The sequence below is a fragment of the Helianthus annuus genome, chromosome 4 (genome assembly GCF_002127325.2).
Source record: "Helianthus annuus cultivar XRQ/B chromosome 4, HanXRQr2.0-SUNRISE, whole genome shotgun sequence".
Taxonomy (NCBI): domain Eukaryota; kingdom Viridiplantae; phylum Streptophyta; class Magnoliopsida; order Asterales; family Asteraceae; genus Helianthus; species Helianthus annuus.
The window spans coordinates 176,529,759-176,542,693 of record NC_035436.2 but is presented as its reverse complement, the minus strand read 5'-3'; the positions used below and the strand labels follow the sequence as shown (position 1 = coordinate 176,542,693).

Here is a 12,935-nt window from a genome sequence, read left to right as displayed (position 1 = left end):
CATCGCCTTGGTCATACAAGTTTCATGAAGTGGTAGGGTGTAACGTCACTGAATCCTTCTGAATGTTATTCCTCTTCTCTTGCTTAAATATCGTTTCTCAAACGTCTCATACACTGGTAGACATGAAGTAGGCAAGACAGGTTTCCTACTGTAACACCCCAAAAATAATAAATAATAAATAAAGAAACTAACTCGGTTAATGAAAGTCATGATATAATGATAATTAGTTAAATAAAAAAGGCTAAGTTAAAAACTCTCCAAAGTGGGAGGGCTAATTGTGTAACTAGTGAATAAAAAGGGTTAATTGAGAAATTAACAAAACAAAAACACAAACACGGTTGTGTTCGTGCGAACCAGGGGAGGAAGAAAGGGGAGCCAAAAACCCTAACTGCTAGATATCAAGAAATTGAAGCCTAAATCACAAGAAAATTCGATGCATGGGTCCTCTTTTTCGAAAATCTAACCCTAACTAATGAAGTGGTGAGTTTAATTTTCTGAAATTATGATTTGTAGAATGAGGGGTTAAACCCAATCTCGATTTCTTGTGTCAAATATGATAAATCTGAGTTAGAATTGCGTTTTAGAACAAGAATCATGCTTGAATTTAGATTGTATGAAAGGTGTAGTAAAAACCCACTTTGTAAAGATTGTGTTATGAATAGGAAGCTTATGATGATTATGATTATGTGATAGTTTGATATATGATTTTGTTTGTAATACTTGAATGCTAGACAAACTGATTTAGGATGAAAAATCTATGTAAATCCGAATGAATATGAATGTTGTATGATGATAAACTAATAAGAATGTGCCTTATAGTCTTGTACCGAATACCATGATTATGATGCTTACAAGGTGTTTGATAAAATGCCTACAAAGTTTGTGTAAAATAGTTACGTTTGACAGCCTTAGATAGTCATCTTGTAAAGGCCGTATCTCATTCGTTATTAGGAGTTAGACAACGAGCCTTATATCGTTGAAAAGGTTGTTTCGCATATTACATTTCATATTTGGTCATAAGAGGCTGGTTATGAGATTTAGTGGGTCAAAACAGCATGAAAAGTTAGTAAATTCGTTTTGACAGCAAGCTGTTTGGAAGCATTTCAGCTTCTGTGCTGATTTTGTAAAAATCATATAAAATCATAGGAATGTCCGATTGTTACGATCTTTATATGCTTAGAAAGATCTCTGAGTGTAGATCATTTCATATTTGAACATGAAGAACTGAATCAGAAGATAAATGGGTTAAAATGTGTCGTGAACAGCTGCTGCGCAGAAAGTTGCTGCACATTTTTAGTATAAATATTAAGTAAAAATAGTTGTATTGTTATGCACACTTGTATGAATCATGAACTACTGATTTTAATAAATTGTTAGTAAGTTATTTGATTGTCTTAAGTGTCTAAAACACTTACCAACTAGTCTATGCATATGATTGCACCAACGGGTCGAAACGGGTTGTTGATAGAAAATAGTAGAATGGATGTGTAAAAACCAAGGTGTTAAGAAATGGTATGAAATGTTTAATGTATGAAACAAGTTGCCTAACTTAGAGAATGTTACCATTCTAAGTATGTAATTTTGAAAGAATGATGAACATGATGTAAATACATAATTATGCATGCTAGAAGCTCATGTATGACTTTTGTGATGATGGAATGATAAATTGTTAGGTTGATTAGCATTGTAGTATTATGATACATGTTGAACTCGTTAAGCGATTGACACGTGAATAGAAGTGTGATTAGTGATGCGTATGATTACGTATACTAACTATTGAATGGATGTAATGGAATGAGATAATAGGAACGTGTCAAGGAGAGCTCAAGCATAGGAGGATAACGGGTCAAGATAAGGCAAGGTGACAAATACACTTATTGGAATACTCAAGGTAAGTGATTTCTATAATCACTTCTTTAGTTGTTTAAGTAATATAATGTTTTAATTATTAAGTTCATATAAAGTTGAGGTTAAATCAATGGATTATTTTGATAAATGCACGAATGGGTCGAATAATTCATAGATGAATAACAAGCCGAATACATAAAAGTTAAGAAATTCCTTAACTCGGATGTTGGACTTCAAGATCACGTGATAGAATATTATATTACAATCATATAGGAAGAAACGTGACGCAAAACGGACGAAAAATGAGAGAGTTATGTCCGTTTCAGTAAGGATTAATGGCTAGGAAAAGTGCAGAGTTGACACGGCCGGGTGGTGAACTGACACGGCCGGGTGAAAGTTCTGTCAAAAATATTATTTATGTAATTTATGCGCCGTAGGCTTCGGTATATTATCCGTGAACTACGACGGGCCTCCCAAACATGATTTCGAGTGTTTCCTTGACGATTATAAGTTGTAAACCCAAGTCTAAGCCTCGTGTAATTTATATAAGAGTGTGATAGATGTATGTAATGAAGTTGGACATGTATTACATGTAAATGTATACAAAAATACGTACGGAACACGTAGGTATGAATACATGATTGTATGTATGATTAAATGTATATTAGGTATGTAGATGTGTATGATTGTAAGTTTGTATGTGTGCAAGTATGTGCGAATGCATGATTTGGATGCATTTGAGAATTAGCGTTACTAATAATGCCCTTGGGTTTGGAATATAAGTTGATTGGATGCATTTAAATGGTTAACGTCCTTTTTATGAAGATGTAGTAAATGAATATGTTGAGATTACGGGTTTGGCTAACCAAGTTATTATTGAGTATGTTTGAAAGTGCAGGTTATGAATGTCGGACTTTCGAAGTGTTGATATAATAATGAAACGGTTGAATGTTGAAAGGATAATCGGATTGAAGTAACTTATGCGGTTAGAATATGCTATGGACGTTTTAGTTTATACAATATTATATGTTTGGTCGTCACCATCTACTAACAGGTTAGTTGTATGAGAGTATATGTCATACCCATTTAATTGGGTAATCGAATGCGTAAGAGAAATGAAAGTAAGCACACGAATGGAACTAAAATGACGGTTTTATAAGCAAACAAGTATAATGACTAACTTTTTAAAGCTTTGTTGTTGAATGTAGGTAATTCCTCAATTTTGGCGACTTGGAGAATCGGAGCGAGCGCGTGTTCGTGTTATGCGATACCAAACGCTTCCGCTAGCTTGTTCAAATGTTTTTGATCCAAAATTTGTTGTATTGGTATTTAGTAGTATCTTGTTGAACGAATTGTAGAATTGTATCTAGTTTGTTTATGTTTAAAACAGGGGTAAGCTCGTTTTATGGACGGGTCATGCCCGATTTTTTTGTTAAATTATAGTTTGATAATATCACATTTAGGAAGGTGAAATTTTGGGCGTAACAAGTTGGTATCAGAGCCTAGGTTTGAGGGATTCGAGCAAGAGTATCAGTGCTTGAACTCAAACCGATGGCTCGTGCAAAAGTGTGCTCGCTCCGAGATCGCCAATGAGGTAAAATTTTAAATTTTTGATTAATATAAGTATGTATAGTGTGTTACGGTATAAGTTTTAAGGTTCAAGTAGGTTATGGGTGATAAGGCGTGTAAAATAAGAAGTCCCGGGACCCGTGTAGCTGAAAACGGACCCGGTAAATGGTCGGAACACTCAAAAGAAATTCAGCAGCGTTTCAGCAAACGGGAGGCCGTCGCCGACGGGCTCCTGGCCGTCGCCGACGCCCCCTTAGTCCCGACGCCCTAAGTGTCTGCCGACGGGCAAAAGTGGCCGAAGCCACATTCCAGGACCCGCCGCCGACGGGTGTAAGGCCGTCGCCGACGGCTTGTGGAGTAACAATCTGCTAAAAAATTTTATTTGAGTATTATTTTCGCGTTTCGAGTTACCGGGTTGTCCGAAGGCCCATTCGAATGTTTATGTAGGGTCCAAATAATGCCTAATAAGATGTATCTAACCACAATTAGTGGTTACGATGGAAAGAAACTTGTAAAGGCCTTGTTTTCGTACTTTGAGTTTCTAAATTGTCTAAAAGCTTAATGAATGTTCGTGTAAGATCTATATAAGGCCTAGTACGACATATGTGACCACGATTAGTGGATAAGATAGACGGAATATGCTAATCATTTATTTATATGCTATTTATAAGGCCAAGAGCACGCGGGTTATGTGAAAGGTAAGCGCAACTGTTCGGAAGGAATGATCCGTGAATGCGGTCTAGGACCGGCATCAAGGCAAGTAATAAGACGAATTGACCCCTGGTACGTATACTCAACGCGTTGATGTATGAAATAGTATAATTAGGCAAGTGAAAGAAAAATCTAAATGAATATAACAACGACATGGTAAAGGAGTTTTAAAAATGTAACACGTGCCGAAACTTAATTCTTCGGGCATAATGTGGCGATTACGCGAAGACACGAAACTAGTACGTGGATTGTGTACCTGGCCACTACACAAGAAACGTATGACGTTCATGAGACCGCGATAATTGTTACATGTATGTCCGTTAGAATTGGGTAGCAGGTGGGCGTACGGGTGAAATGAGTAGTAAGACTCTCGGGAGATTGAGAGTACTACGTAAGAGTACAAAATGCAAGTGATAAGAATAAAATGTTGAATCCGTAAGAAGTACGGACCAACAATGTATGAATGCAATGCTTGAATCCGCGAGACGGATTCAAGGAATGAAAGATATGAATGCAATGCTTGAATCCGCGAGACGGATTCAAGGAATGAAAGATATGAATGCAATGCTTGAATCCGCGAGACGGATTCAAGGAATGAAAGATATGAATGCAATGCTTGAATCCGCGAGACGGATTCAAGGAACGAAAGATACGAATGCAATGCTTGAATCCGCGAGACGGATTCAAGGAACGAAAGATACGAATGCAATGCTTGAATCCGCGAGACGGATTCAAGGAATGAAAGATACGAATGCAATGCTTGAATCCGCGAGACGGATTCAAGAAATGAAAGGCATGAATGCAATGTTCAAATCCGCGAAGCGGACTTAAGGTTTAAAAAGGCGAAAACTAGTCTACATAAGAAGAGTCAATAGTTTGACCATGATTGCGTCAAACAAGTCATATAAGTAAATGTAAAGCAAATGAACAAAGGAATGACAAGAATGAAGTTATTCGAATGTGAAGTAATTACGTACCAAACAAATAAATGTTCCTTAAGTGATGTGATTCAGTTAATGCTTGAACTTCTATATATATATATATATATATATATATATATATATATATATATATATATATATATATATGAATATATTTATGCAAATGCGTTTTGTACAAGAATGGTCGAAAGGACAAATGGGTCATACGGGTCAGATGGCGATCGCCATTTGAACTCGGTAGCTAATGTTTTGGTTGTTAAGTTTTATACTCATAAGTAAACTTGATGAATAGACGCGCAATGTCACTAACCGGAAAGGAATGATTACCGTAAAGTATGGATAATGAATCAATGGAATTTACTTCCGTCAGGTACGTATAAAAAGGGTTGTAACTTTAGTATGAGGTTATGACTCGACTAGAGAAGGATGCGTCAGAATAGAATATGTGTATACAAAACCGTAATGAAAAATGTGAAGTGAACTTCTAAATGTTCGTAATGATCATCGAGTGGTATTGAACCTGAATGCTCATAACTGTGGAAATTCTGATAGAATATAAGAGACAAGTATCGTTAAGAAATGCTAACTTTGTTGCTCGGCTTGTTGGCCATGTTCATTTGAACAAGATATTGTAGGAAAGATACGCATGGCACGTATAACAATAGTAACCATGGAAATGAATAAAATAATGATGACTAGGGATTGGTTATCGCAAGAAAATTTAAAATCTTGATAAGTATGAACAATACGTTAGGATGCTAGTTTCAAATTGTGGACTATGGGATGTGTGATTAGTCAATTTCTCACAACATTCTTATGTAAGTCGTCCAATGTAACTTGAATGAGTGGATGAACGAAGAATAAGACTAGACGGGTTGTAGAAGAAAAGAAAGAGGTTTCGGGGACGAAACCTTCTTTAAGGGGGGTAGACTTGTAACACCCCAAAAATAATAAATAATAAATAAAGAAATTAACTCGGTTAATGAAAGTCATGATATAATGATAATTAGTTAAATAAAAAAGGCTAAGTTAAAAACTCTCCAAAGTGGGAGGGCTAATTGTGTAACTAGTGAATAAAAAGGGTTAATTGAGAAATTAACAAAACAGAAACACAAACACGGTTGTGTTCGTGCGAACCAGGGGAGGAAGAAAGGGGAGCCAAAAACCCTAACTGCTAGATATCAAGAAATTGAAGCCTAAATCACAAGAAAATTCGATGCATGGGTCCTCTTTTTCGAAAATCTAACCCTAACTAATGAAGTGGTGAGTTTAATTTTCTGAAATTATGATTTGTAGAATGAGGGGTTAAACCCAATCTCGATTTCTTGTGTCAAATATGATAAATCTGAGTTAGAATTGCGTTTTAGAACAAGAATCATGCTTGAATTTAGATTGTATGAAAGGTGTAGTAAAAACCCACTTTGTAAAGATTGTGTTATGAATAGGAAGCTTATGATGATTATGATTATGTGATAGTTTGATATATGATTTTGTTTGTAATACTTGAATGCTAGACAAACTGATTTAGGATGAAAAATCTATGTAAATCCGAATGAATATGAATGTTGTATGATGATAAACTAATAAGAATGTGCCTTATAGTCTTGTACCGAATACCATGATTATGATGCTTACAAGGTGTTTGATAAAATGCCTACAAAGTTTGTGTAAAATAGTTACGTTTGACAGCCTTAGATAGTCATCTTGTAAAGGCCGTATCTCATTCGTTATTAGGAGTTAGACAACGAGCCTTATATCGTTGAAAAGGTTGTTTCGCATATTACATTTCATATTTGGTCATAAGAGGCTGGTTATGAGATTTAGTGGGTCAAAACAGCATGAAAAGTTAGTAAATTCGTTTTGACAGCAAGCTGTTTGGAAGCATTTCAGCTTCTGTGCTGATTTTGTAAAAATCATATAAAATCATAGGAATGTCCGATTGTTACGATCTTTATATGCTTAGAAAGATCTCTGAGTGTAGATCATTTCATATTTGAACATGAAGAACTGAATCAGAAGATAAATGGGTTAAAATGTGTCGTGAACAGCTGCTGCGCAGAAAGTTGCTGCACATTTTTAGTATAAATATTAAGTAAAAATAGTTGTATTGTTATGCACACTTGTATGAATCATGAACTACTGATTTTAATAAATTGTTAGTAAGTTATTTGATTGTCTTAAGTGTCTAAAACACTTACCAACTAGTCTATGCATATGATTGCACCAACGGGTCGAAACGGGTTGTTGATAGAAAATAGTAGAATGGATGTGTAAAAACCAAGGTGTTAAGAAATGGTATGAAATGTTTAATGTATGAAACAAGTTGCCTAACTTAGAGAATGTTACCATTCTAAGTATGTAATTTTGAAAGAATGATGAACATGATGTAAATACATAATTATGCATGCTAGAAGCTCATGTATGACTTTTGTGATGATGGAATGATAAATTGTTAGGTTGATTAGCATTGTAGTATTATGATACATGTTGAACTCGTTAAGCGATTGACACGTGAATAGAAGTGTGATTAGTGATGCGTATGATTACGTATACTAACTATTGAATGGATGTAATGGAATGAGATAATAGGAACGTGTCAAGGAGAGCTCAAGCATAGGAGGATAACGGGTCAAGATAAGGCAAGGTGACAAATACACTTATTGGAATACTCAAGGTAAGTGATTTCTATAATCACTTCTTTAGTTGTTTAAGTAATATAATGTTTTAATTATTAAGTTCATATAAAGTTGAGGTTAAATCAATGGATTATTTTGATAAATGCACGAATGGGTCGAATAATTCATAGATGAATAACAAGCCGAATACATATAAGTTAAGAAATTCCTTAACTCGGATGTTGGACTTCAAGATCACGTGATAGAATATTATATTACAATCATATAGGAAGAAACATGACGCAAAACGGACGAAAAATGAGAGAGTTATGTCCGTTTCAGTAAGGATTAATGGCTAGGAAAAGTGCAGAGTTGACACGGCCGGGTGGTGAACTGACACGGCCGGGTGAAAGTTCTGTCAAAAATATTATTTATGTAATTTATGCGCCGTAGGCTTCGGTATATTATCCGTGAACTACGACGGGCCTCCCAAACATGATTTCGAGTGTTTCCTTGACGATTATAAGTTGTAAACCCAAGTCTAAGCCTCGTGTAATTTATATAAGAGTGTGATAGATGTATGTAATGAAGTTGGACATGTATTACATGTAAATGTATACAAAAATACGTACGGAACACGTAGGTATGAATACATGATTGTATGTATGATTAAATGTATATTAGGTATGTAGATGTGTATGATTGTAAGTTTGTATGTGTGCAAGTATGTGCGAATGCATGATTTGGATGCATTTGAGAATTAGCGTTACTAATAATGCCCTTGGGTTTGGAATATAAGTTGATTGGATGCATTTAAATGGTTAACGTCCTTTTTATGAAGATGTAGTAAATGAATATGTTGAGATTACGGGTTTGGCTAACCAAGTTATTATTGAGTATGTTTGAAAGTGCACGTAGAGCTTCTTCAGTAAGTGTAACGCTTAAATCGATAGCCTCTGCGATAGTTGGAGGCCTTGAGGTAGTAACCAAGCTCCTAATTTGAGGTGCAAGTCCCCAAATGAATCATTCAATCCTTTTGAATTCCGGTTTGACTAAGTAGGGGACGACCCTAGACAAGTCGTGAAATCGCTGGACATATTCAGGAATCTTCGGTCCGTCCATTTTCAAATTCCAGAACTCCACCTCAAGCTTCTGGATTTCAGCCCTAGAACAGTATTTCTTTTCCATCATTTCCTTGAGCTCGTCCCAGCTCAGTGCATAAGCAGCATCTGCACCAAGGGTCTGAACCAGAAGGTTCCACCAGGAGAGTGCGCCATCCAAAAACAACCCTGAGATATAGGTAACACTCTGTTGGGGCGAACAGTTACTCATTCTTAGAATGTAGTTAGTCTTTTCTGACCAACGAACAAACGTAACAGCACCTCCTGTGCCATCAAAATTCAATGGCTTGCAGTCCAGGAATTGTTTATAGGTGCAGCAAGTTAAAGGATTATTTCCGGGAGTGCCACCGCTGTGTTCGGAGCGGAGGGTTTCATGTCGCGCAATTGCCTGTGAGATTCGTTCTTGAAGCTCAGCTTCTGTTCTTGGTAACGTACTGGTGTTTGTGTCTCGTCTGGGCGGCATTTTCTTCTGTCAAAAGGTATGAAGTAGGTTAGACAATATTCCATAATTGTCTATGAGGTACATAGTACCATAAGCAATCATGTAATCACCCAATTTCACATGTACATATAATCAATGTATAAGAGAGGAAACAATTACTGAGCCTTCACATAGGCTGGGCAACTTGGCTTATTATTGTTTGTAATAATGTATTCGAGGCTACATCGCCTTGGTCATACAAGTTTCATGAAGTGGTAGGGTGTAACGTCACTGAATCCTTCTGAATGTTATTCCTCTTCTCTTGCTTAAATATCGTTTCTCAAACGTCTCATACACTGGTAGACATGAAGTAGGCAAGACAGGTTTCCTACTGTAACACCCCAAAAATAATAAATAATAAATAAAGAAACTAACTCGGTTAATGAAAGTCATGATATAATGATAATTAGTTAAATAAAAAAGGCTAAGTTAAAAACTCTCCAAAGTGGGAGGGCTAATTGTGTAACTAGTGAATAAAAAGGGTTAATTGAGAAATTAACAAAACAAAAACACAAACACGGTTGTGTTCGTGCGAACCAGGGGAGGAAGAAAGGGGAGCCAAAAACCCTAACTGCTAGATATCAAGAAATTGAAGCCTAAATCACAAGAAAATTCGATGCATGGGTCCTCTTTTTCGAAAATCTAACCCTAACTAATGAAGTGGTGAGTTTAATTTTCTGAAATTATGATTTGTAGAATGAGGGGTTAAACCCAATCTCGATTTCTTGTGTCAAATATGATAAATCTGAGTTAGAATTGCGTTTTAGAACAAGAATCATGCTTGAATTTAGATTGTATGAAAGGTGTAGTAAAAACCCACTTTGTAAAGATTGTGTTATGAATAGGAAGCTTATGATGATTATGATTATGTGATAGTTTGATATATGATTTTGTTTGTAATACTTGAATGCTAGACAAACTGATTTAGGATGAAAAATCTATGTAAATCCGAATGAATATGAATGTTGTATGATGATAAACTAATAAGAATGTGCCTTATAGTCTTGTACCGAATACCATGATTATGATGCTTACAAGGTGTTTGATAAAATGCCTACAAAGTTTGTGTAAAATAGTTACGTTTGACAGCCTTAGATAGTCATCTTGTAAAGGCCGTATCTCATTCGTTATTAGGAGTTAGACAACGAGCCTTATATCGTTGAAAAGGTTGTTTCGCATATTACATTTCATATTTGGTCATAAGAGGCTGGTTATGAGATTTAGTGGGTCAAAACAGCATGAAAAGTTAGTAAATTCGTTTTGACAGCAAGCTGTTTGGAAGCATTTCAGCTTCTGTGCTGATTTTGTAAAAATCATATAAAATCATAGGAATGTCCGATTGTTACGATCTTTATATGCTTAGAAAGATCTCTGAGTGTAGATCATTTCATATTTGAACATGAAGAACTGAATCAGAAGATAAATGGGTTAAAATGTGTCGTGAACAGCTGCTGCGCAGAAAGTTGCTGCACATTTTTAGTATAAATATTAAGTAAAAATAGTTGTATTGTTATGCACACTTGTATGAATCATGAACTACTGATTTTAATAAATTGTTAGTAAGTTATTTGATTGTCTTAAGTGTCTAAAACACTTACCAACTAGTCTATGCATATGATTGCACCAACGGGTCGAAACGGGTTGTTGATAGAAAATAGTAGAATGGATGTGTAAAAACCAAGGTGTTAAGAAATGGTATGAAATGTTTAATGTATGAAACAAGTTGCCTAACTTAGAGAATGTTACCATTCTAAGTATGTAATTTTGAAAGAATGATGAACATGATGTAAATACATAATTATGCATGCTAGAAGCTCATGTATGACTTTTGTGATGATGGAATGATAAATTGTTAGGTTGATTAGCATTGTAGTATTATGATACATGTTGAACTCGTTAAGCGATTGACACGTGAATAGAAGTGTGATTAGTGATGCGTATGATTACGTATACTAACTATTGAATGGATGTAATGGAATGAGATAATAGGAACGTGTCAAGGAGAGCTCAAGCATAGGAGGATAACGGGTCAAGATAAGGCAAGGTGACAAATACACTTATTGGAATACTCAAGGTAAGTGATTTCTATAATCACTTCTTTAGTTGTTTAAGTAATATAATGTTTTAATTATTAAGTTCATATAAAGTTGAGGTTAAATCAATGGATTATTTTGATAAATGCACGAATGGGTCGAATAATTCATAGATGAATAACAAGCCGAATACATATAAGTTAAGAAATTCCTTAACTCGGATGTTGGACTTCAAGATCACGTGATAGAATATTATATTACAATCATATAGGAAGAAACATGACGCAAAACGGACGAAAAATGAGAGAGTTATGTCCGTTTCAGTAAGGATTAATGGCTAGGAAAAGTGCAGAGTTGACACGGCCGGGTGGTGAACTGACACGGCCGGGTGAAAGTTCTGTCAAAAATATTATTTATGTAATTTATGCGCCGTAGGCTTCGGTATATTATCCGTGAACTACGACGGGCCTCCCAAACATGATTTCGAGTGTTTCCTTGACGATTATAAGTTGTAAACCCAAGTCTAAGCCTCGTGTAATTTATATAAGAGTGTGATAGATGTATGTAATGAAGTTGGACATGTATTACATGTAAATGTATACAAAAATACGTACGGAACACGTAGGTATGAATACATGATTGTATGTATGATTAAATGTATATTAGGTATGTAGATGTGTATGATTGTAAGTTTGTATGTGTGCAAGTATGTGCGAATGCATGATTTGGATGCATTTGAGAATTAGCGTTACTAATAATGCCCTTGGGTTTGGAATATAAGTTGATTGGATGCATTTAAATGGTTAACGTCCTTTTTATGAAGATGTAGTAAATGAATATGTTGAGATTACGGGTTTGGTTAACCAAGTTATTATTGAGTATGTTTGAAAGTGCAGGTTATGAATGTCGGACTTTCGAAGTGTTGATATAATAATGAAACGGTTGAATGTTGAAAGGATAATCGGATTGAAGTAACTTATGCGGTTAGAATATGCTATGGACGTTTTAGTTTATACAATATTATATGTTTGGTCGTCACCATCTACTAACAGGTTAGTTGTATGAGAGTATATGTCATACCCATTTAATTGGGTAATCGAATGCGTAAGAGAAATGAAAGTAAGAACACGAATGGAACTAAAATGACGGTTTTATAAGCAAACAAGTATAATGACTAACTTTTTAAAGCTTTGTTGTTGAATGTAGGTAATTCCTCAATTTTGGCGACTTGGAGAATCGGAGCGAGCGCGTGTTCGTGTTATGCGATACCAAACGCTTCCGCTAGCTTGTTCAAATGTTTTTGATCCAAAATTTGTTGTATTGGTATTTAGTAGTATCTTGTTGAACGAATTGTAGAATTGTATCTAGTTTGTTTATGTTTAAAACAGGGGTAAGCTCGTTTTATGGACGGGTCATGCCCGATTTTTTTGTTAAATTATAGTTTGATAATATCACATTTAGGAAGGTGAAATTTTGGGCGTAACACCTACTTTATAAAGTGCTAAAGCACTGATCTAGGTATTGTCCTACCATTCGAAGGTGTGAACACCTAGAGTTTATTTTTGGAGGGATGGTGATCTTTAGCTTAACCCGCAGAGTCCACCAGGATTTCCATG

The 12,935-nt window shown here is 35.5% G+C and overlaps 2 long non-coding RNA genes across 3 annotated transcripts; both read left to right on the top strand.

Annotated features, from left to right (window-relative positions):
* Positions 1–247: 247 nt before the first annotated feature.
* Positions 248–3,321, top strand: LOC110898813. The gene is made up of 4 exons (XR_002569645.2): positions 248–480; positions 1,807–1,891; positions 2,122–2,902; positions 3,057–3,321. It is a non-coding gene; the product is annotated as an uncharacterized LOC110898813 (long non-coding RNA).
* A 2,841-nt stretch (positions 3,322–6,162) lies between these two features.
* Positions 6,163–12,704, top strand: LOC110898812. Of its 2 annotated transcripts, XR_002569644.2 has the most exons (4): positions 6,163–6,332; positions 7,659–7,743; positions 12,216–12,371; positions 12,526–12,704. It is a non-coding gene; the product is annotated as an uncharacterized LOC110898812 (long non-coding RNA). The 2 variants fall into 2 exon arrangements; XR_004890587.1 differs by lacking the exons at positions 6,163–6,332; positions 7,659–7,743 and adding an exon at positions 9,714–9,949 and having other exon boundaries at positions 11,276–12,371.
* The last annotated feature ends 231 nt before the right edge of the window (positions 12,705–12,935 follow it).